Source organism: Equus caballus, chromosome 9 (assembly GCF_041296265.1).
Source record: "Equus caballus isolate H_3958 breed thoroughbred chromosome 9, TB-T2T, whole genome shotgun sequence".
NCBI lineage: Eukaryota > Metazoa > Chordata > Mammalia > Perissodactyla > Equidae > Equus > Equus caballus.
This window is the reverse complement of record NC_091692.1, coordinates 67,540,635-67,549,353: the sequence shown is the minus strand read 5'-3', so window position 1 is coordinate 67,549,353 and position 8,719 is coordinate 67,540,635.

The following is an 8,719-nucleotide window of genomic DNA, read 5'->3' as shown; positions in this document are numbered from 1 at the left end:
TGTAAGTGACAAACCCGGCTGGGAATAGTCTATATCCAGAGCCTGGGTGCTCAACCTTCGTACTTTGCTGTCTTCACTGAGTAGATCTCTATATGAAGGAGCCTTCCCATTGCCAAGTCTCATTCCTTGTGCAGACAGGAAAATAACACAACACTGAAGTGTCTGCTAGAATGGAAAAAATAACAAGAAAACACGATTATAACAAATGCTAGATTAGAGTAGGTTCAAATTCTAGCCACTTCACAGGTTCAACCAATGTGAGCATTGTCCCTAACCTGTAAACCTAGAAGCATGCTGTCCACTACAGATCTAATGAGGATTAATAATAACAATGTGTGTGAAAGTGTGCATTACCCCGTGGGGACCCAGTAAATGTTTGATTTATAAATGAATGAATACAAAGTGCATATTTTTCCAATCAAACAGGTCCTCCTTTATTTACATATAATGCTTTATGGCAGAAATTCAAAATTCTTTATAAATGTTTTCTTTTAACTCATAACCCAGCAGTTATGAAGTTGGGACAAATATCTGCAAAATTTGTAGTTTGTGGAAAAGGTATTGAGAAGGAACAATAATAAGTATAAAGAAGAAATTTTTATTTTAGTGTTTTCATGTAGATAGATGATATTACTAGTGTTAGTACTATAATTTCCATTACTTAATTAATTCAGCCATATTTACTATAGGCTCTCCTAAGTGTCTGATATTACTTAGGCACTAGAGATAGAGCCAGCCATGAATGGGACAGACCAGGGCCATCACGGAGTTTACCTTTTAGGAGAAGAGGAGAGAGAAAGACAATAAACAAGTAAAATAAACAAATGAACAGGAGAAAGCCTGGTAGTGATGAATGCTAATGGGTTAGCTGAAAGGATTTGGTTTAGAATGGGATGAAACCAATCCTTGGGGCTCATTTTGCTGATCCTAGAAGACATCTCCGACACTTGTAAACTATCGATTTTGCTGCAAAAATGTCAGCTGTATTGCTGTAGAGAATCTTAAATAGAGTAAGTTCTTTATAATGAGAGAACTATATAACAATAGCAATCAATTTTCACAACGTGCTTTCAGGGCAGAAAGCCCCTCAAGGTGTGTGTGCTAATAGAATGACTTGATTCTGTTAAGTCATTAATAGACTTAGATGCTGAACTCTGCAGCTCTCTCTCTCAACAGGTCCTGGGAGCAGTCGCTACCACCTTCAAGCAAAACCGAGTCAGGTGAGGAAGCCTGATCAATAACAACCATCTCATGTTCTTGCCGGGAAAAATATGCTCATTTTTCCCCCTCATCTTTTCTGGAGAGAATTTTTATGGTTCTTCTCACTGATTAATCATCTGTTTATCGGTTTATCTTCAAACCGCAGGTACAGCCAGGCGGGCGTAATGTGAGACTTTTCAGCAGATGCACTTTGGGACCCCGGGGTGGGGGGTGGGGGGCGATGTCTTGTAAACTCCAAGGGTGCATTCATTTTTGTGCCCAAGTATTTCTGAGGCTTCCGTAACTTCAAGTGACTGTTTTGTTATGTGTTTTTGTGTAGTGATTTTTCTGTGAGTCAAGAGGGAATGTATCTGTGGACTCAGTGAAAATTTGGTCCCTAAGAGATGAGAGGTCAGCACACAACACTTTATAATCTGTTGTATCCCCCTCCCCCCACCCCTTGCACCAGGGACAAAAGGAAACTCTTCTGAAAGTCGGCTACTAAAAAACAAATCTTGGGGCCGGCACTGTGGCCAAGTGGTTAAGTTTGTGTGCTCCGCTTCATTGGTGCAGGATTTCACTGGTTTGGATCCTGGGCACGGACCCAGCATGGCTCACCAAACCATGCTGAGGTGGCATCCCACATAGCAGAACCAGAAGGACCTACAACTACAACATACAACTGTGTACTGGTAGGCTTTGGGGAGAAGAAGAAAATAAAAAACAAAATAAATCTTGGGGCTGCCCCAGTGGCATAATGGTTAAGTTCATGGGCTCTGCTTCAGTGGCCCGGGGTTCCCGGGTTGGGATCCCAGGTGTGGACCTACACACTGCTCATCAAGCCATGCTGTGGCAGCATCCCACATACAAAATAGAGGAAGATTGGCACAGATGTTAGCTCAGGGGAAATCCTCCTCACACACACAAAAGCAAAAACAAGTCTTTAGTAATATCAGCTTATATCTTAGAAAGAGGATGCTTTCTTGAATGCATCACATAGGCTTACTTTCACTTAGAGGAGAGGATACCTCCTTACTTGTTAGGTGTTATTTTCCATCTTTCTGTCCCTTGCTATTTTTTTAATGAAATGTCATTTTAAAGCCATTGATTCAATTACATGAATATTCAAATCCCACTGAATTAAATGTAAAAGTTTTTAAGTTACTGATTTTATGAAACAGTATGCTGAAGTTGCAAAGCAGAGTTTTATAGGTTGAACTACATGAAATTGTCATTTTGTAGGTCAAAAGCTGTTCGATACTAACAATTTTATAAAATTCAACATTAATCAGACAATCCAAGGTAAGTTTTCAATTTTATTCAGTTTTTATGTAGACAGACACATTTGAAATAGACCAAGTACAGAAAAAATAAATTGAAATCTCTCTAAGTTGTGTTTAGAGTAAAAATGAATAGGTTTCTCCCTCTAGTGCAGTTAGAAAGTAAGTGTACCATGTTCCTAGGGAATTCCAAGGGTGAAATCCAGAGAATAGGTGGTTAGTGAGTCATTTCACATATTTGATTTTCCATTTCTTATAGCTCAGTTTTGTATGCAGGAAGTTAGTACTATGCTTTACAAACAACGGGTGATTCATATATATCCCTTGGCTGATCTGAAGGAGGCATTCTTTTTTATTTATGCATTAACTACTATCTGTGTTCTTTGCTTTGGGAAAATGCTACTGGGTACCGAGTGTGATAAGAGTTGTGACAACTAAGGTAAACCTAGCACAATGGATTCAACCTACAGTTTGCTTAGGTCATGTAACCAGGGTTGTTGGCAAGTTGGGAGCTAAATTTGATGATGATGCTTTGAGAGTCTTTGAATGAAGACTCGCCCTCTGAGTAGAGAACCCGGACTAGTTTGTCCTTGACTCCCCCAGTACAGGCCTTTGAACATATTGGGTACTCAGTGTGCAATGAGTTGAACTAAATATTAGCAATAATTTGTAGAGCACACAAAAGACAAGGCAGCACTACAAGAGACTGATGAGCATACAACACTCTGAAAACGTAAAGTGAACGTAGAAAAAAATTAGTATTGTTTGAAATGTAAAAATTGTCTTCTCTAGCATTGGAGAAAAACTATTCAATCTGAGTTTTATCAGGTTGTTGTATTCCAAAAGTGTAGGTTGGCATCTTAGGTTGTCTGAAGATTTCTGGAATGAGTAGTAACTGGGGTGAAACCTCATCAAAGGCATGTGGGGTGCAAAGCTGTGAACAAAGTTGGTATTTTATAAATCTTAGTGTTGTCACAGTGCACCAAGCAAGCGCTTCTAAGTTTGGTGACAGTTGCTCTTTAATTCTGCCTGTTGTTGGCATAACATACGTGAGCTTAATCTTTCTTGGCCGTTCTCTTTGCAGTTAAGTTGTGCTGGCTTTTGCTCCTTCTCCTTTTCTCTAACATAGTTTTAACTATGCACTGAAATGTACTAAAATGATATGTAAGCACTGCCTTTAATTAATTGTGCTTATAGCTAGCATCTGGAAAGTATAATAGAACATCTGCTTTACATAGAGCCACCTAAGGATTATTAAAATCTGGTATTTTACGTCTTTTTCTATTGTAAGTATCATGTGTTAGCCACAGGAGTACAAATGATTTGAAAAGAAATTAAGCAAAATAGCTGTAGTTCAGTACTTTAAAAGAAACAATCAGGACATATGATTGTTTTATTTTAATTTTTTCACTTAAGGGAATTTATTTTTTTCTTCGTTTGCTTTGGATGGGGGTGGAGAGAGGTGTAAGCGTTGGGGCAGAGGAATTGGAGAGTATTAAATGGATGTGGATACTCTGCAGAGTAAATACTATATAATTTTTTATAAACATAAGATGAAGATGAAGGGATCATTATCATCTAGTTGGAAACAATGTCTAACCCTTAAATTTACACTTGGGATCTTCTTTGACACTAGAGTTGATTTAAGAGTGTACAACTATTAAATGTTTTATGTACCAACGTCTGTTTCACAAATGTGTATTTCTGCCTTACACAATTTTCTCATTCTCATTTGACACATGCCTTTAAAAAATACAGTTCCAGTAAATATTGCCATTATGCAAAATATTCCCTGTATGGTCTTTTAGAATCATGCAAAGTAAAAAGAGTAGTAAATATATTTTATTAATAAAAGTACTTTGTTAATGAACAAAACTGATAAGTAATCAAGCGAGTATTGACTTGACTGTTATTAGACAAAAAGACCCACATGGATTTGGTGTGAATTTCAAGTAGATAAAATTAAAGAGCTAATTGAAGAGTTTACTTTGTACCATTAGTTCATTCTATTTCATGGATGCAGGCTAGTTCTCCACCCTGTTCAGCCATTTTGCAAATATATAGATTGCTCAGCATAAACTCATTTGTACTAAATAACTAGAGCAGATAGTGTGCAGATAATGATCAAGGAATGCCATCTTCCTATAGGAAGGAGATCAACTTTTATAGCACAGAAACTGTAAATGTCTGTGGCAAATAATAATCACAAGGATAATTTGAATAACAGCTGATATTTACCTAGCTTCTCTAATGTGCTAGGCACTCTGCTAAGTGCTTGGTCAGTGTCTCGTGTCACAATCTGAGTCTCATACAGTAACTATCCCCACTCTATAGGTGAAAAAAAAACAAGGTTTAGTGAGGTTAAGTGAATTGCTCAAGGTCACACAGCTTGTAGATTGCAGTGCATAGGCTGCCCCAATATTGCAATAAAGAGACATGACTGGGAGTTATTTTATTGAAATTTTCAAAATCCGTGCCCTTTGAAATAGCAAGCAAAATGCTCAAAAATTAGAAATTTCAGTATACAACTGAGTTTTTTTCCTCCTAAAAAGTTTAATATACACAAGGCCTTGAGCAGAAGCTAGAGGAGAATTCAAAGAATATGTAAAGAGAATCCTACATGATCTGGGACATAGGGTGTCCTATTCCCTACTGATTTGAAAGGGCCCTGTTTAAAACGTTTTTCCTGGCTTAAAATTTGTTTTGACATAGCCAAATAGTTCACAAAGTCATGAGTCTTCCATAGATTTAAAATAAGAGAAAGATACAAAGAAAGGCTTATAGATGTTGATATGCCCTTTGATCTCATTCTTTTCAAAATAAGGAGAGCCTGATGTGATGGCATATTTTCTTTTTGTCACACTGAGAAGATAAAAAACCATTTGGCTAAAATTACATTCAAGTTTTTGAAGAGAAATGTTTCAGTGAACTTATAATTACTTCTAACAGTCATCTTGCCCATTGAAAGACATAAGCTGATTTCTGATCCCAGTGAATGCCTTCCTGACGTCCATCTTATCAGGGAAGGAAATCCTGAGATTGGAAGAGAGAATGAGCTAGTCCACAAGAATCCTGCCATCCTGGGTTCCATCAATGTTAATGAGCTTTTGGGTTCAGCGGCACGTAACAGGGACCCTGAATAATAGTAGCTTATGCAAGAGAGAAGCTTATGTTTCTCTCACCTGATGGCATGAAGGTATAGGACTGGCATGGCTGCTTAGCTCCAGAACCAGACTAAGGCTCCTTCTGTCTTGTTGCTCTATTGTCTGTTGCATAGGTTGCTCTCATCTTCACGGTCCAAAATGGTGCTCCATCATATCTACATTCCAGGAAGCAGGACGGAGAGAGTGAGATAAAGGCAGTACTCCTTCCCTTTAAGGACATATCCTAGAAGTTGCACTCATCACTTTCCCTCGAATTCTTGGCCTGAACTTAATTGTGCTGCTATACCTAGATAAGAGGAAAACAGGGAATTGTGATTGCTATTCCAGGTAGCCATATGGTGAGCTAAAATTTGAAACTTGTCTTATAATAGAGGAGTAGGAAAACAGATATTGGGGGGGAAAACTAGCAGTTGCTGTCACAATATCTTTGTAAAAAATTATTTCACTCTTTTTATTTTTTGATAACTTTGGAAGTATAAGGTCAATTTTCAGTGTTCATTTGATTTATTTCATTTTTTCCTGGATCATTTTATTCAACAATCATTCCTCCTTAAAGCTATCTTCAGGAGACATCTGTAAATGAATTTCTAATTATGTGTGGAATTCATAAGTGATTATGTACTGAACTCTTTTCTAAAAAGGAGATCAGTGTTGCTACGTTATGGAATTTTCTTCCCTCTTTCTTTTCTTCAATATTGATTAACTTTTTCTGAATCATTTCATCTGCTAGCTGTTAGAGATAAACGGATGATTAAGATAAGGTCTTCTCCCTAGAAAAATGGTATAGATAGAAGAAGCAATGGCTAGATGAAACCCTTCTGATCCCAAAGTCTAAGCCCTTTCACTCCACCCGCTTCCAGAGGGAAGTGCATCACACAATCTCTTTGAGTGTTAGTTTCTCCATCGACATAAACAGGGATAACTTACAGGGATGTTGCTGGAGTGAGGTGAGGGACATTAATAGGTGTTAGAGTGCTTGACACATAACATGTGTTTTCTTTACCTCCCACTCCAACTTCCTTTACTTGGATCTTGCAGTTAATTTTTTAGACACAGGAGTTCAGTTCAGAGAATGTCATTTTGGAATCTTTTCCCAAAAATGACATTGAGCAATTATTTTGAGATCTAGAACAGAATATGGATGAATTGGTGATAAGTGAAGAGAAAAAATGGTTAAGAGATGGCTTTAAATGGTGACTCTTGCCCTATTTGTCACTAAACACATAATTAATCAGTGCCATGAATGCTTGTGAATTTCAAATTACGATATAAATTAAAATGTTTTCCGCTGGAATTTATTGCTTTGACCTCTTGTAATGGTGGGTGTTTCTAAACAGAGAGTGTAAATAATACTACAGTGTGAAACATGGTTGGTAATGGAACTTAAATGAAATGATACAACATTTGTTGAGCATCTATTATCTTTCAGGCGTGTGCTGGGTCTTTTTACATATGTTAGCTCATCAGGTTCCTTGATGTGACTGTCTAGAGTCTGTGTTGATTACCTTTAAAAAATAATAATAAATAAAATATACTTGATATCAAGACTGCAATACACATGTTTTCATCTTTGTCTCCTCATGCTTCATTTTGCCCTTAGTAACGTTATGAATTTATGTTTTATCAATTAACAGAGAATTTTAAATGCTAGCATGTGTGACTGTCTGGTTTTACTTTTTCTGGTTTTCATGTTTCTCTCTGCTTCCAGTTTTCTTACAAAGAGCTTCCTAAAATGCAAATCTCCACTTGAAACTCTTTGATAGTTTTCCATTACCTAAAGGATAAAGCTGTTAGTATGACTTATAATTTCCTCTGAAGTCTGGTTCTTACTTCCTTGTCCAACCTTGTCTTCCTCCCTGAGAGTATCTCTTCCCCACACCTCTCTACACACCTCAGCCAAATCTGAGTTCTTTGTAGCTGTGAGAACAAGCTAAGCTGTTTACTCCTTTATTTTTTGCCTGCCCTGATCCTTATGCCTGGCAACATTTCCTGATCGCAAAGACAGAATTGAAAACATACAATTTGGTGGGATAGAATTTTGTTCAAGACGCCTTTTTGGTGGAAATGCATTTGAAAGTGATCATTTTTGCCACTGGTTTTTCATGTATCAGAAATCTTAGTATCCTGCAAAGCAATTTTGCAACTTACTGTGTTTTTAAGCATTTTTGATTGTTCTTTTTAAAATGTTTTCAGCTTTTTTTTCTCAGCTTAAAAATTTTGAACCCATTTTTTTGAATGAAATATAAAGTAGAAAATAAATACATCTTGGCTCTCATAACACAAAGATTGGGGAAAAATGTTCAATCAAGTAACCTCTTTTTTTTTTTTTTTTTACTACCAGGGCTTGGGACATGCTATTTATTCTGCTAAACCGTGCCCCTCTCCCCTCCAACACATGCACTCTCTTCCCTACATCTTAAGCCGTCCTTCAAGTCTCAGCTTCAAACTCAATGCTCTTGAGAGGCTTCCCTTGACAGCCTCAGGTTAAATTTGGCTTTGTGGATACATTTTCTACGTACATTGTAGATGCTATTTTCCTTACTGTCATTCGTCACAACTTACAATGTTATATTTGAAAAGTGGCATTACAGTAGTTAGGAATACAATCTCCGGAGCCAGAGTATGTGGGTTCAAAGCCCAGCTCTACCACTTATAGGCTGTATGACTTCGTGCTGTTACTTCACTTTTTTGTGCCTCCATTTCTTCATGAGTAAAATGTGGCCAAAATAGTAAAGACCTCATGGGTGTTATGAAGATTGAACAGAGAATATATTTAAATACTTTGCATGTTGCTCTGGCACATCAAGTTTTTATCTATTTTATATATGTTCTTAATTATGGATTCTTTATCTTTCTCTTTATACTATAAGCTCTGTGTGGGTAGTGACTATGCCTGTTTGTGAACTACTGTAACCGGCAGGTAATAGTCATGCTGAAATCATTTGTTGACTGAATGAATGAATGAATGAACGAATAGTATGGTAATTTTAAGGAGTTGAATATATTTGACTACATAAACATTTTTATCACTTTAACTCTCAAAATTAGTGATTTTTATTGTCTGATTTCATGCTT